The sequence below is a fragment of the Dreissena polymorpha genome, chromosome 2 (genome assembly GCF_020536995.1).
Source record: "Dreissena polymorpha isolate Duluth1 chromosome 2, UMN_Dpol_1.0, whole genome shotgun sequence".
Classification (NCBI taxonomy): domain Eukaryota; kingdom Metazoa; phylum Mollusca; class Bivalvia; order Myida; family Dreissenidae; genus Dreissena; species Dreissena polymorpha.
The window spans coordinates 54,215,991-54,231,766 of NC_068356.1; the positions used below are offsets into that span (position 1 = coordinate 54,215,991).

Here is a 15,776-nt window from a genome sequence, read left to right on the forward strand (position 1 = left end):
CTTAGTCATATACTGCAATTGTGACACTTATGAGAGTTCCTTAGTCATATACTGCAATTGTGACACTTATGAGAGTTCCTTAGTCATATACTGCAATTGTGACACTTATGAGAGTTCCTTAGCCATATACTGCAATTGTGACACTTATGAGAGTTCCTTAGTCATATACTGCAATTGTAACTCTTAGGATAGTTCCTTAGCCATATACTGAAATTGTGAAACTTATGAGAGTCCCTTAGCAATTAATTGCAAGTGTGACACTTATGAGAGTTCCTTAGCCATATACTGCAATTGTGAAACTTATGAGAGTTCCTTAGCCATATACTGAAAGTGTGACACTTATGAGAGTTCCTCAGTCATATACTGCATTTGCGACACTTATGAGAGTTCCTTAGCCATATACTTCAATTGTGACACTTATTAGAGGTCCTTAGCCATATACTGCAGTTGTGAAACTTATGATAGTTACTAAGCCATATACATGTACTGCATTTGTGACACTTATGAGAGTTCCTTAGCCATATACAGTCAAACCTGAATTCAGCGGTCATTCAAGGGGAATGACCAAAGTGACCGTTGTCCACAGGTGACCGTTGAATTCGGATCACAATTTTAAGATGGTTTGTCAGTTGGTAGTATTGCTACGTCGTTGACCCACCCAGTCGTTTGCATACAGTGTTAAACAAATGCTCATTGCCGCTAACTAAGCATAATATCATAATTTACTTACATTGAATAATAAAGAATAATATCTTATAGATTGATATAATTTCATATCGTTATTAAACTAAAGCAGTTACTTTAGCAACGCTAGTATAATTGTTTACTCATGCATCTCGATCATTCAGTTAATAAAACTTGTCACGTGCCGTTTACGTCACGTCCGTATAAGTCTAAAAAGCAGATTCGCTTTCATAAACCGATAGTACGGTGATATTGTACCGTTCTAATTCAAAGAAAACGACGCATAAAGGTTGTTAAAATTTATTCGTACGCAAACATCAAACAAAAAGCATTTTAATTAAAAAACGTCATGCAAAATACAACGCTTCAAACACACATTTGCATTCGATTCATACTCCTCCATAATTTCTCGCTTACGCTTAAGCACACTCTGCACTTGCGTACGTCCAACACAGAGCTCACTTGCCATTACACGCGAAGTTTTTCCAGATTCAAACAGTTTCAAACACTTGACTCGCTCCTCTAATGTGAGGAACTTACGTTTACCACTCATTGTTATTCCGTAATTTATTATTCCGATTGCTTTTTAAATTGTTGTGAACGCTAGAAAGCTCTTTTAAAGAGTGATCCGAAAATGTTATTTTCAAATCGATACTCAATGATGTAAGTACAATGTACTATTTAGCGGTCATTTAATTAGCGATTATTACTTTAAACGTGTCAAAAACTCTGACATATTTTCTGTTGAAGAAACCCCCACAATTATCCCCGGAAAACAAACCTTCTCAACACCTTATTATGTATTTACTCGCAGCGGGCCGCTTTTATATTATCAAAGGCAATTACCGCAATCAAACGCTTTAACCGCAAAATAGACGGACTAATAATGTGCAGTTTTTTTAATTTTCGCGACTCGAGACGACTGACGCGTGACCGATGATTTCAGTTCAAACATGAATTTCGGGGTTGAATATAGTGGCCGTTGGCCGTTATGGACAGGTGGCCGTTAAATTCAGGTGTAATATAGAGTATTTTTCGTCGGGGGGATTCCAGACTGACCGTTGTCTGCAGTTAACCGGTAAATTCAGGTGGCCGTTAAGTCAGTTTCGACTGTACTTCAATTGTGACACTTATGAGAGTTCCTTATCCATATACTGCAATTGTGAAACTAATGATAGTTCCTTAGCCATATACTGCAATTGTGACACTTATGAGAGTTCCTTAGCCATATACTGCAAGTGTGACACTTATTAGAGTTCCTTAGCAATATACTGCAATCATGACGCTTATGAGAGTTCCTTAGCCATATACTTCAATTGAACACTTATGAGAGTTCCTTAGCCATATACTGAAATTGTGAAACTTATAAGAGTTCCTTACTCATATACTGCAATTGTGACACTTATGAGAGTTCCTGAGCCATATACTGCAATTGTGACACTTATGATAGTTCCTTAGCCATATACTTAAATGGTGAAACTTATGAGAGTTCCTTAGCCATATACTGAAATGGTGAAACTTATGAGAGTTCCTTAGCCATATAGTGAAATGGTGAAACTTATGAGAGTTCCTTAGTCATATACTGCATTTGTAACACTTATGAGAGTTCATTAGTCATATACTGCAATTGTGACACTTATGAGAGTTCCTTAGTCATATACTGCAATTGTGACACTTATGATAGTTCCTTAGCCATATACTGCAATTGTGAAAAGTATGATAGTTCCTTAGCCATATACTGAAATTGTGAACTTGTGAGAGTTCCTTAGTCATATACTACAACTGTGACACTTATGAGAGTTCCTTAGCCATATGCTGCAATTGTAACACTTATGAGAGTTCCTTAGTCATATACTGCAATTGTGACACTTTTAAAAGTTCTTTAGTCATATACTGCAATTGTTACACTTATGAGAGTTCCTTAGTCATATACTGCAATTGTGACTCTTATGATAGTTCCTAAGCAATATACTGCAATTGTGAAACTTATGATAGTTCCTTAGCCATATACTGAAATTGTGAAACTTATGAGAGTTCCTTAGCCATATACTGCAATCGTGACACTTGTAAGAGTTCCTTAGCCATATACTGCAATTGTGACACTTAGGAGAGTTCCTTATCCATATACTGCAATTGTGAAACTTATGAGAGTTCCTTAGCCATATACTGAAATTGTGACACTTATGAGAGTTCCTTAGCCATATACTGCAAGTGTAACACTTATGATAGTTCCTTAACTATATACTGCAAGTGTGACACTTATGAGAGTTCCTTAGCCATATACTGCAAGTGTGACACTCATAACAGTCCCTTAGCCATATACTGCTATCGTGACACTTATGAGAGTTCCTTAGCCATATACTTCAATTGTGACACTTATGATAGTTCCTTAGCCATACACTGCAATTGTTACACTTATGAGAGTTCCTTAGCCATATAACTCAATTGTGACATTTATTAGAGGTCCTTATCCATATACTGCAATTGTGACACTAATAAGAGTTCCATAGCCATATACTGCAATTGTGACACTTATGAGAGTTCCTTAGTCATATTCTGAAATTGTAAAACTTATGAGAGTCCCTTTGCCATATACAGAAATTGTGAAACTTATGAGAGTTCCTTAGCCATATGCTGAAATTGTAAAACTCATGAGAGTTCCTTAGACATATACTGCAATTGTGTCACTTATGAGAGTTCCTTAGCCATATACTTCAAGTGTGACACTTATTACAGGTCCTTAGCCATATACTGCAATTGTGACACTCATGAGAGTTCCTTAGCCATATACTTCATTTGTGACACTTATGATAGTTCCTTAGCCATACACTGCAATTCTGACACTTATGAGAGTTCCATAGCCATATACTTAAATTGTGACACTTATTAGAGGTCCTTAGACATATACGGCAATTGTGACACTACTGAGAGTACCTTAGCCATATACTGAAATTGTGAAGCTTATGAGAGTCCCTTAGCCATATACTGAAACTGTGAAACTCATGAGAGTTCCTTAGCCATATACTGAAATTGTGAAACTTATGAGAGTTCCTTAGACATATACTGCAATTGTGACACTTATGAGAGTTCCTTAGCCATATACTTCAATTGTGACACTTATTAGAGGTCCTTAACCATATACTGTTGTGACTTATATATGAGTTCCTTAGCCATATACTGCAATTGTGACACTAATGAGAGTTCCATAGCCATATGCTGCAATTGTGACACTTTTGAGAGTTCCTTAGCCATATTTAGAAATTGTGACACTTATTAGGTTGCCTAAGCCATATACTGCAATTGTGACACTTATTAGAGTGCCTAAGCCATATACTGAAATCAAAAATATCTAAGCCGCATTCTTGGAAAACTGGGTTATATGCCATGCGTAATAAGGTACGTCACTTCCGCTTTAACTTGAAATTCGATAAAAAAAAGTATTAATCAGATTTTTACAAAACAAAAAAACGATTCTAGGCGAAAAGTTTCGTGTCGGATTATCCTGTGCAGACTGTTCATAAAGACTCGTCTGAGACTCGTCTGAGACTCGTCTGAGACGACACTTATCGCATATAAATTAAGCACACTTAGAACGGGGTTCAATAAAATACTAGATAACAGTGCAGGAATTTAGAATTTTAGGAGTATTTTCTTTTAAAGGTGAGTGAATATCACTTCTATGCCACCGTCGATACATCATACAGTGTATCTCTTTCAGTATACGGCATATACATTACCTCTATTATCGATTACGTAGACATTTACTGTGTACTCCGTGTCTGGCGTCAAATCGGAGGAAAGGACGTCATCATAAAGCGTCTGCCAGTCTTTTTTGAAACCGGTACTTTTTACAATGATCTGAAAAGCTTGAATAAAGCAGCGAAAAACATGAGCGTCATCCCTGTTATTTGTTAAAACAGAATTTACAAAACTTCAACGATATAACTTGCGCTTGCATTTACCTATTTTGTAGAAGACACGATTGCCAGAATTATCGTTACTTTATCAGACTAACTAGATAAAAATGGCTAGCAAGCAGTGACGGATTAAGCACAATGGAGGCCAAAAATTGTTAAACTTTTGTTGCCCACGACCGAGGCGCCTTGTCGGCCAACTTGAATACGGTTTTGCAAATTATAAATGATTGTCACTTGGAAATACAATGTCAATACTTTAATCGGAACATAACACTGCTATGAAATAATTGGCTTTCTCAAGTCATTAGATAAGACTAAGTAAGTAAAAAAATCTTTCATCGCGGTCTCATGGGGCCTCTTAAAATCGTTCGGACCATAGACAGTTGCCTAACAGGGAATCCGTTACTGCTAGCAAGTCGGGGAAAACAAACTGCGAATTACATTATTCTAATAGTTCTAATAACGATCTACGATTTAAACCCGATTTTGCTCGCAGTTGGATGGTATAATAAAACTAAAAGTATGGCCAATCCGATCTGTCCAGCTTACGATAAAATCTGAAGACGACTTAATAACGAAGCTAATAAGAATGTTTGTCTCTGCATGTCTTTTTACAAAAAGAGAAGTTCTTAACGTGCATTTCTTACATTGCAAATTATACAAACATAAGAAAGGATATATACATTCAAGACTTTTGTACGATTGAAACTTCAACATTCATTTAATTAATTTCGTTGTGACTGGACAAAGAAAACCGTATAGCCTATACGTAAAAAAGTAATACTGCCACGTATAGCCTATATGTAACAAACGTAATACTGCCACGTATAGCCTATATGCAACAAACGTAATACTGCCACGTATAGCCTATACGTAACAAACGTAGTACTGCCACGTATAGCCTATATGTAACAAACGTAATACTGCCACTTATAGCCTATATGTAACAAACTTAATAATGCCACGTATAGCCTATATGTAACAAACGTAACACTGCCACGTACAGCCTATACGTAACAAACGTAATACTGCCACGTATAGCCTATATGTAACAAACGTAATACTGCATCGTATGGCCTATACGTAACAAACGTAATACTGCCACGTATAGCCTATACGTAACAAACGTAATACTGCATCGTATAGCCTATACGTAATAAACGTAATACTGCCACGTATAGCCTATACGTAACAAACGTTATACAGCCACGTATAGCCTTTACGTAACAAACGTAATACTGCCACGAATAGCCTATACGTAACAAACGTAATACTGCATCGTATAGCCTATATGTAACAAACGTGATACTGCCAGGTATAGCCTTTACGTTACAAACGTAATACTGCCACGTATAGCCTATTTGTAACAAACGTAATACTGCCACGTATAGCCTATATGTAACAAACGTAATACTGCATCGTATAGCCTATACGTAACAAACGTAATACTGCCACGTATAGCCTATACGTAACAAACGTAATACTGCATCGTATAGCCTATACGTAACAAATGTAATACTGCCACGTATAGCCTATACGTAACAAACGTAATACAGCCACGTATAGCCTTTACGTAACAAACGTAATACTGCCACGTATAGCCTATACGTAACAAACGTAATACTGCCACGTATAGCCTATACGTAACAAACGTAATACAGCCACGTATAGCCTATACGTAACAAACGTAATACTGCCACGTATAGCCTATATGTAACAAACGTAATACTGCATCGTATAGCCTATACGTAACAAACGCAATACTGCCACGTATAGCCTTTACGTAACAAACGTAATACTGCCACGTATAGCCTTTACGTAACAAACGTAATACTGCATCGTATAGTCTTTACGTAACAAACGTAATACTGCCACGTATAGCCTATACGTTACAAACTTAATACAGCCACGTATAGCCTTTACGTAACAAACGAAATACTGGCACGTATAGCCTATACGTAACAAACGTAATACTGCCACGTATAGCCTATACGTAACAAACGTAATACAGCCACGTATAGCCTATACGTAACAAACGTAATACTGCCACGTATAGCCTATATGTAACAAACGTAATACTGCATCGTATAGCCTATACGTAACAAACGCAATACTGCCACGTATACCCTTTACGTAACAAACGTAATACTGCCACGTATAGCCTTTACGTTACAAACGTAATACTGCATCGTATAGCCTTTACGTAACAAACGTAATACTGCCACGTATAGCCTATACGTAACAAACGTAATACAGCCACGTATAGCCTATATGTAACAAACGTAATACAGCCACGTATAGCCTTTACCTAACAAACGTAATACAGCCACGTATAGCATATATGTAACAAACGTAATACTGCATCGTATAGCCTATACGTAACAAACGTAATACTACCATGTATACACATACGTACGTACTTGACGTTTTGATGTCCATGCCAAAAGTGTCGGCTTTTCAAATTTACTAATTTTCACAAATACATTTCCAAACATGAAAAGTTTTTATAATAGGATTTTTACTTTTTCACCAAAAATAAATGTATTTACACCACCTTTTGCTGTGTAATAAATGGAGCGCTAGTAAATATATTACCTCGGAAATTGTCGACATTAAGCTTTCTTTCTGAGATATTGAACACAATTCTGGCGGAATGCTGGGTAATGTCAGTGACCCGGATATCTTCCTTTTGCGAGGAATGCTGGGTTATGTTACTGACCCGGATGTCTTCCTGTCGCGCGGAATGCTGGGTTATCTTAGTGACCCGGATGTCATCCTGTCGCGCGGAATGCTGGGTATTGTAAGTGAGCCGGATGTCTTCCTGCTCATCAGAATCTGATGATAATACAATAATTCGATAGAAAATTTAGTCTCTTTCTGTAAAATCTGGACTTGTATGCATGATAGAACGGGCTAATTGGGGACGAAATTTTCCGTTTTAATGTATTTTTTGTTTAAAAGAAGTCGCTTCTTAAAGAAAATCCAGTTTACGCGGAAAGTGTCGTCCCAGATTTTCTTGTTCGGACTGCACATGCTAATGTGGTTCGACACTTTACGTACATGATTTAAGCCCGGTTTTCCCAGAGCGAGGAACATTTGAGTCGCGTTCTGAGAAAACTGGGCATAATGCATGTGCGTAAATTGTCTTCCAAGATTAGCCGGTATAGTCCGCACAGGCTAATCAGGTACGACACTTTCCGCCTAAATTGGATTTTTGCGAAGAAGAGACTTCATTTAAACGAAAAATGTCATAAAAGCCAAAAGTGTCGTCCCTAATTAGCCTGTGCGGATTGCACAGGCTAATCTGGGACGACACTTTACGCACATTCATCATACCCAGTTTTCTCAAAACACGACTCAATTTTAAGTTCGACATCAATGCACAGTACAGTCGAATATCATCATTATCAAAAGCGAAGGATGCCATAATAAGTTGGTCTCGTGAACAATTGTAAAACTCTATGAATTATACACATATATTGTTTATGTGCACACCTTGCTTGACCGCTCGCTTTTTTTCTGGAGTTTTCACGAGCTCTGTGTCCGACCACGCCCCTATATGACTACCGACAATAGCCCGCACGTTGACGATGTACAGAGTATTCGGGTCTAGTTGCCACAGAGTGAGAACCTGATTAGTAGTTGTCGCCCTTTGGGAATGTTTAGAACCTTTTGGCTTATACCTGAGAAATACATGTAACTTAAAATGAAATAAGTTTCATTAAAATGAAGCTTTACAAACCAACGACTCAGGTTTGGTGTTTTATGTTTGAATTTAGATCCATCGTGTTTCGACACTTTAGGTTCACATCCTTCGACGAGCCAGGTATGTAAAGAATAAGGTTTGTATTTACATGAAATGAGCAGCGCTCTGGGATAATGCATGCTCATAAAATGTCGTCTCAAATAATTCTGTGAAGAGTCCGCACAGGCTAATCACGGACGATACCCACTGTTTTTATCGTATATTAGGTTTTAAAGAAGCCTGTCCTTGGCGAAAAGTTATTCTAGGCAGAAAGGGTCGCTTGATTAGCCTGTCCGGACTTAACAGGCTCATCTGGGACGACACTTAAAGTCCATACAGTGTGTAAATGTTAAACTAAAATAAATAAATTTGCATATATATTTTCATTCAAATATTAAAAAAAAAAATAAATTTGAATAGTGTCATTCAAATGTATAACGTTAAACGAGAAATAGGTTTATATATATTTGTCATCACTAAAATGTACAACTTTGATATAGAAATACGTGGATATTTTTTATCATTCCTATACAAACAAAAAAACGTTGATATAGAAATATGTGAATATTTAGCCTCATTCAAATGAGAAAAAAACTACAAGGTTGGTATAGAAATACAATGAAGCTGAACATTTAATATAATTCAAATGAAAAACAAAAAACGTTGATAGAAATAGATGAATATTTATAATTATTCAAATGATAAAACGTTGACATAGAAGCAATATCCATCATGATTCTATTGTAAAACTGATGTATAGAAATAGTTGAATATTTTATATAAATCAAGTAGAAATATTTACAATTCAATAGATTAATATTGATAATGTGGATTGAGTGTAAATATGATGGTATCATTTTAGCCCTTTAAGTGAGCCGCGTTCTGGGAAAACGGGATTTCAAGCATGTGCGTAAAGTGGCGTCCCATATAAGCCAGTGTAGTCCGCACAGGCTAATCCGGGACGACTCTTTCCGCTTTTATGGAATTTTTCGTTTAAAATAAGTCCATTCTTTGCGAAAATCAAGTTTAGGAGGAAAGTATCGTCTCTGATTAGCCTGTGCGGCCTGGTCCGGTTAAACATGGGCGACAATCCAGACACATGCGTTAATACCCGTTTTCCTTTAGCGAGAATCAACTTAATGTATGTTTTGTCTGGTTGTTGTGTGTTTCACAGTTTTGACTACTATTCCAGCAATATTACGGCGATCAGTAAACTAACTCACACTTTTCCTGAATTAGCTGGAGTAGCTATTGCACATACATATGCAATACACTGTCAACTGCCCTACTTTCATCAGAGGTAGGGGGAATGGCCGTAAAAAGTTAAGTGTCGTCCGAGATTAGCCTGTGCAGTCCGCCTAGACTGGATTTCCGTGTATAATAGTCTTTTAAGAGACTTTCTTTTGAACGAAAAAGTTCATAAAAGAAAAAAAAAGTATCTTCCCTGATTAGCCTTTGCTGGCACATGTTAATCTGGGACAACACGTCACGCACGTGAATTAAGCCCCGTTTTCACAGAGCGCAAAATAAATTAATTGAACCTACTTGACCACATACTGGACTGCCTCCTCTTGCGTCACTTCCGGTATTGTGCGCCACGTGACACGTATTTTCCTCGAGGACAAGGCCCGCGCCCAATCTATTTCTACATTCGGGGCGGATGACGTCACTATGTCTTGAATGGTGGTAAAATTAGTAAGTTATTTTGCACTCAAATGTTGTATTTTTACCTATATAAGCAATCCTCATAGTTTCCCAAAATATAACTACAACAACATAACTTTCCAAATTATTCAATCGTTTCGCGTCGTACGACGCTTTATAATTTTCAGGTTGTCAAATCGTCAAAAGATGCATATAATGGATATTTAAGAGCATGGTAAATGGTGAGTTTTACTATTTCCTCAAAAATATCATAACTAAAACGAAAATTTGCGAATATGAAACATAGTAATAGTAAATAGTAAATAAACCGGGAACTTTCCGAAATTTCGCTTGTGACTCTTTCGCCTCTGAAGAGTCCCGAAGGGGAGGCGATTACCTAAGCTTTGAATTTCAACAGTACAGGTATACCGATGTACGATACTGATAACTCACTCCCGATGAACTACGTTACAATGAGAAGTGCGTCTGTACGACAACGCGATACGGCGTCATTACTACAACGGTTACAGCGTGTTATAGACATACACGCGTTTACACAGGTAAATTTTTTGTTCAAACTTTAACGTAAAACGGGTTATGACATTTATTTTCATTGATTAATGTTTCTTTACTCTCTACCTAAGCTATCGAGACATTTTCTAGCGTGAAAGCATGATAAAAGAAATAAGTTCAAGCTCATAACATAGACAATCCAATTAATTCGTTGTTTCTGGCTTGCAGTTTCTGTCACGATGATTATTTTCAATGATTTGTATCATGTTAAATCTTTTACAAACGTGTGATGCCCATGTGTTTACTATTATTGGTGATTTCTATCGGATTTAGCAAAATAGTTGTAGCATGTCAACCTCGTGTACATGTTACGGTATCTTCTCTTACGACTAAGACATGTTACGGTGTCTTCTTTACAGCGTTACAGCGCATGCAGGAAGTCAAATTTATAAACAGGGAGATTTCGTTCCATGATAGTAGCATTTTGGACGTTATGATGAACTGTTAAATGATATTGAACTGAACTCAGTGTGACCATGAATAATATGATAAGTTTCTTCGTGTACTTGTATGTTTAAAATCTGCTTATTTTGTGCTAAATGTATGTATTACAAATTATGTAAATGTTTATAAAATGCAAATATTATATGAAATTTGAAATAATGTTATGTGACTGACTGATATAATTGAAATGTTTCTTCACTGTTATATATTGCATGATGTAAATTATGTAAATGTATATATGTATAAACATTAAATAAAAGAATAAAAACTGACTGATATTATTGAAATGTTTCTTTACTGTTAATTAGTGCATGTTGTTACTTTATGTAAATGTATATATGTATGAAGACAAATTAAAAAAAATATAAAAAGAATCATGAGTTTATTTTATTTTATGCACAATTTGCATAATTGAGTAAATCATTAATATAATTACTCAGTTACTTATTACTTCAATGACTATAAAGAATTTAACAGGAATGTAGAAAATATTTCACACATGTGAAGTGAGGATTTCAATAACATATTAAGGTCATTTAAATGCAAGACTTCATTTGGGTAAAATTTATTTGTATTTCTTTCCGGCGTTTTTTTTAATCAATCAATAATACAATTAAAAAAAATGAACATTTATTTTTAGATAAAACAAAAGTAAAATATTTAATTAAAGAATAAATTAATCCTACAATTGCAAATTCATTAATATTTGTTTATGATTTTTTGTTTTAAAAATAAAACAGTACTACATTATTTTACAAGACTTTGAACATTTGTTAGTAGCATTAAACTCAAATTGAAGATCTTCTATTGATTCAATATTTATATCAACATGTAATATTACTATTTGTTTTTAAATAAATGCACCAAATCTTAAAAAAATAGTATTGATTTATTTAAATCGTAAATTTACCTTCAATAAAGTTACATTTTAAATTCAATCTACATTTTTTGGTTTGGTACCTTAAATTATTCTTTTTAAAAAGTTCAGTGGTAGCTCATTCATGCCCCTAAATTATTTACTGTATGCATTGCATTAATTAATCAATTAAAAATTAATCACCAGTTTGCAAATATATGCCCCTGATGTAAGCCAATAATAGGTTTTATTTACACCTCATTGTAGGTATACCTCACTAAAGAACCGAAACCTCCACACCATTTACTATATAAATACAATATACCGAACTTGTTATTTACCGAAACCTCTAGTATCCGTCGATACTATACCGTAACCTTAAACATGTTATAGTAAATGCACTGTCACACTCTCTGTAAGACGCCGTAACATTTTAATTCATCAAAAATTCTCTCGTTACACTAACATGCACTTAAATTTTGAGACAGATCGTGATAAGATTGATTCAATATTCTTTCTTGCTTACGTTTGTTTGGATTTTCTTGTTTAATGTCAGACTTTGAATTAAAATCCAATGATTTTATGAGTTGTCTATACAGGTCTGTAAAACTGCCATTTTATCGATAACATAAGAATACATTACATATGGCAAGCTATGACAGAGGAACACAATATCCGTATTTAAATAAACATTGCCTTAGACATACAAAAACTATTCAAAATTACCGTTCTTTACCATTTATTTTAACAACGTCCCGTATCGTCAACAAACTGTGGAAAGACGCCGTAACCGTTGTAGTTATGACGCCGTATCGCGTTGTCGTACAGACGCACCTCTCATTGTAACGTAGTTCAGCGGGAGTGAACTGTGAATGTCTTATGTAAGAAAAAATAATTAACGTATTCCATAAATACGATATAAACGATTGCGCTCTTTGTTTCCATTAAAAAAATTGTTGACGGAAGTAAAATATGCCATCGGTTAAAGATCTATGCTAAACAGGGAAGACTCTTTCCATAAAGATACGCTTTTTGCTAAGAAGGGACTTCCTTTAAACGAACAATTAACATAGAAGCGGAAAATGTCGTCCCTGATGCCGACTGTGTAGGCTTTTATGGGACGACAATTTACGCACATGAATTAAAGGGGCCTTTTCACGTTTTGGTAAAATTAAAAACAATGTTTTAGATTCGCAAATGTCCGTTGTATTTATTATATTGGTGACGAAACATTAATACTGAACATTTCCCATGCTCTAAAATATCCATTACATGCATCTTTTGACGATTTTAAAACCTGAAATTTATAAAGCGTTGCAATGCGAAACGATTGCATAATTTGGAGAGTTTTGTTGTTGTCGTTATATTTTGCGATACTACGAGGATTATATAAAGTATAGAATACACCACTCATTGCATGAGCACTGGTGACCGAGTGGCCTACGCGATATACTTTTACTCCAGGTGTCAGTGGTTCGAGCCCAGTTGATTTTTTTTAAATCTTTTTTAAATTTTATTCTTGTTTCTTAGATCCTATATTTGCATTTATCAATATTAAGCATTTAATGACAAACTTCAATACAGGCCAGAATCTGTGAAAAGGTCCCTTAAATATCAGTGTTCTCATAACGCGGATCATTTGATCTCAGCTGACGTAACAATATTGTAAAGCACATTATTCCGCGTATGTTTATTGATCACCGTTGAAAAGGGTCATGGCCACAACTTGCTATCAACATAAAGAGATCTAAATCGGGATTTTGGGGCTGGGGCTTGGGTGAAATATAGAATGCTACAACTGGGCCTTTAAATCGCTGAATTTGTGGTGTGTATGTTCCACAGCTTTGTGCAAATAATCATATGACATTAAGGCAATATAGATGTAATTGACACGTTTTTGTCATGTATAAATGCGTTTTAAGTGTAACAGAATCATTCTTACGACGACATATTTCTTTTAAAGTAACTGCATTTCATGTGAGTTTTTTTATTTACCGGGCTTTTAAACAATGTACACAACTTTCTGCAAATTATACTCAATAGGACGCTTCAGTGCGATTTTTATTAATTCGATCACGTGTGGGTTAATTCGATCAAGTGTGGGTTAGTTTGATCACATGTGAGTAAATTCGATCACATTTGGGTTAGTTCGATCACATGTGGGTTAGTTCGATCACATGCGGGTTAGTTCAGTTCGATCACATGTGGGTTAGTTCGATCGCATGTGGGTTAGTTCGATCACATGTGGGTTAATTCACTACAATGTGGGTTAATTCGATCCAATTGGGTTCATTCGATCCCACATAATTGACTCGATCACATAAGGTTTATTCGAATACATTTTGGGTAAATGCGATCACATTTGGGTCAATTTGATCACATTTGGATTAACTACATCACATTTGGATAGATCTCATAACATTTGATTAAATCGATCAGTTCATGTACTGCTGAAATAATACTCGCATTGCTTCTCCAGTTATTATTACTCGTAAAGCACTTCATCACTCGCGTGTACCTGTACCTGATACATAGAGCACTAAACCAGATTAAAGCAATTACAAAATAACGTTTAACTTACCGTATAAATGGTGAAATAAACATATCCAAACACAAATACATCTGAAATCTCTCATTCTCGAGTTGAGTTAGTATATTGATTCCTAAGAATAACCCATTGAATCAACGATATGTCGTAAAAACAATCATCCAAAGCGCTTTCTGATACAAATAAACCCGATTGCATTCCGAACAATACCGAAATATTGCAACATCATTTACGAAAACCGCCGAATATCTCAAAAATAACACAGCGCTCGCTTTTTATTACGGACGCAGATAAATGATTGGTTTTATCAGCGTGGGTGCGGAAACGAATCCAACAGAGAGCACTTTGGCGAAAGCATTTGGTATTGCTGAGTTTAATTGGCAATTATCTTCGAGAGGATTACTTTCGTATGTATCGAAAATTGTCGGAAGGAATAAATCAGCAGCCAGACGGCTGTGTGTTTATGAACGTGCTCGAGATGGTTTCTGGGTTAATATTATGAAGTGTAATATATTGGGTGAGGCGTCTTTATCAGACTGTGCATATCTTGTGTAATTATGGGTGATGGAATTCTTTCCGTTGCCATAATCCTCATAACTTTTAGTTTATTAGACCTGCCTTATGTGTTGTACATGTATGTACTTAAATATTACTATTAAAATGCGGTTCTGAGTTAAATTATAATTCCAAAAGCATAAACACAAGTATTAGCTGGATATTTTTGCTTCGGTGTTTTGAATAGCTAGTTATCACATGCCATACCCTGTTTCCCATGTAATATAACCATTACAAATATTTTTATCTTACACATGTTTAATATACTTTTTAAGCGTTTACATTGGCTTAGTTTTTCGTTTATTGACACATCGCATTTTGTTATGTTGCTAAAGTGATGTTGCAACGTTAAATGACGTCACGAAATGTAAACAGCATTCGGGATTTATCATTATGTTTGCGTAAATATTTATTTAATTTTCTCATTTAAAAGCATGTGATAAAAAATATCTGACACTCGGTGTCATATCATACCATATTTTATTAAACTCGTCCAGAAAATTCGTTAGTAAGCTCGCCAAAGGCTCGTTTACTAACAAAATTCCTGAACTCGTTTAATAAAATATGGTATGATATGAAAACCCGTGCCAGACCCTATGTATATGAACATTTCGCTATGTCGGTCATCTTTTTCTAATGGACTGTCGTTTTATATTTTTTATTTTTTGTACATGCATATTATTTATCTTTTAGTTGACAAGTTTTTACCAGGTCTGCTAGCATAGTTGTAAGATGGCCGGACTAAAACTTCGATGATTACAGGCTATTTTCCCCGCCATGTTACATATCGTTTTTGATTATGGGGTATGA

At 35.6% G+C, this 15,776-nt stretch overlaps 2 protein-coding genes across 2 annotated transcripts in view; both read right to left on the reverse strand.

Annotated features, from left to right (window-relative positions):
* The window catches only part of LOC127867071 (neogenin-like), a 263,769-nt gene that overhangs the window by 186,932 nt on the left and 61,061 nt on the right, over positions 1 to 15,776 (reverse strand). The window contains exons 2-3 of the mRNA XM_052408016.1: positions 7,197 to 7,436; positions 4,422 to 4,550 (exon numbers count right to left, since the gene is read on the reverse strand). The gene's annotated coding sequence lies outside the window, so the exon portion shown is untranslated. The remainder of the gene's footprint in view (positions 1 to 4,421; positions 4,551 to 7,196; positions 7,437 to 15,776) is intronic.
* Positions 1 to 15,776, reverse strand: part of LOC127867074 (neogenin-like) — an 81,214-nt gene that overhangs the window by 20,188 nt on the left and 45,250 nt on the right. The window lies entirely within an intron of this gene.